The following is a 2,500-nucleotide window of genomic DNA, read 5'->3' as shown; positions in this document are numbered from 1 at the left end:
ATTATTATTATTATTATTATTATTATTATTATTATTATTATTATTATTATTATTATTATTATTATTATTATTATTATTATTATTATTATTATTATTATTATTATTATTATTATTATTATTATTATTATTATTATTATTATTATTATTATTATTATTATTATTATTTATTATTTTATTATTTTATTATATTATTATTATTATTATTATTATTATTATTATTATTATTATTATTATTATTATTATTATTATTATTATTTATTATTATTATTATTATTATTATTATTATTATTATTATTATTATTTTATTATTATTATTATTATTATTATTATTATTATTATTATTATTATTATTATTATTATTATTATTATTATTATTATTATTATTATTATTATTATTATTATTATTATTATTATTATTATTATTATTATTATTATTATTATTATTATTATATTATTATTATTATTATTATTATTATTATTATTATTATTATTATTATTATTATTATTATTATTATTATTATTATTATTATTATTATTATTATTATTATTATTATTATTATTATTATTATTATTATTATTATTATTATTATTATTATTATTATTATTATTATTATTATTATTATTATTATTATTATTATTATTATTATTATTATTATTATTATTATTATTATTATTTTATTATTATTATTATTATTATTATTATTATTATTATTATTATTATTATTATTATTATTATTATTATTATTATTATTATTATTTTTATTATTATTATTATTATTATTATATTATTATTATTATTATTATTATTATTATTATTATTATTATTATTATTATTATTATTATTATTATTATTATTATTATTATTATTATTTATTATTATTATTATTATTATTATTATTATTATTATTATTATTATTATTATTATTATTATTATTATTATTATTATTATTATTATTATTATTATTATTATTATTATTATTATTATTATTATTATTATTATTATTATTATTATTATTATTATTATTATTATTATTATTATTATTATTATTTTTATTATTATTATTTTTATTATTATTATTATTATTATTATTATTATTATTATTATTATTATTATTATTTATTATTATTATTATTATTATTATTATTATTATTATTATTATTATTATTATTATTATTTATTATTATTATTATTTTATTATTATTATTATTATTATTATTATTATTATTATTATTATTATTATTATTATTATTATTATTATTATTATTATTATTATTATTATTATTATTATTATTATTATTATTATTATTATTATTATTATTATTATTATTATTATTATTATTATTATTATTATTATTATTATTATTATTATTATTATTATTATTATTATTTTTATTATTATTATTATTATTATTATTATTATTATTATTATTATTATTATTATTATTATTATTATTATTATTATTATTATTATTATTATTATTATTATTATTATTATTATTATTATTATTATTATTATTATTATTATTATTATTATTATTATTATTATTATTATTATTATTATTATTATTATTATTATTATTATTATTATTATTATTATTATTATTATTATTATTATTATTATTATTATTATTATTATTATTATTATTATTATTATTATTATTATTATTATTATTATTATTATTATTATTATATTATTATTATTATTATTATTATTATTATTATTATTATTATTATTATTATTATTATTATTATTATTATTATTATTATTATTATTATTATTATTATTATTATTATTATTATTATTATTATTATTATTATTATTATTATTATTATTATTATTATTTTATTATTATTATTATTATTATTATTATTATTATTATTATTATTATTATTATTATTATTATTATTATTATTATTATTATTATTATTATTATTATTATTATTATTATTATTATTATTATTATTATTATTATTATTATTATTATTATTATTATTATTATTATTATTATTATTATTATTATTATTATTATTATTATTATTATTATTATTATTATTATTATTATTATTATTATTATTATTATTATTATTATTATTATTATTATTATTATTATTATTATTATTATATATTAAATTAATTATTATTACAAATAAATAACAAAATTAAATTATTCAACATTTCCATAGAAAAAAAGTGATTTTTATTCCTGAGGTTAACATATTATGGGTATTACAGTATCGAGGCTATGAAATTTTAGTTGGGTATGTTACATACCATCGGAAAGGCTAATGTGTTTAGTTTCTCTGCGTAAGTTTAATTTTTAAGGTTTACACACAAATATGAAAAAAATTAAAATAGTGCAAATTTAAAAACCTTTGTCTTGAGTTACAAAACATTTATTTTGATAGATACCCCACTCGCACCCCACTAAGCGACCAAAAAGGTTTTAAAGGAAAAGACCTAAGCTTTCTTTGAGAAAAAAAATTAATAAAAAAAGAGTC

The sequence above is a fragment of the Calliphora vicina genome, chromosome 3, assembly GCF_958450345.1.
Source record: "Calliphora vicina chromosome 3, idCalVici1.1, whole genome shotgun sequence".
Classification (NCBI taxonomy): Eukaryota; Metazoa; Arthropoda; class Insecta; order Diptera; family Calliphoridae; genus Calliphora; species Calliphora vicina.
This window is presented reverse-complemented; position numbering follows the sequence as displayed.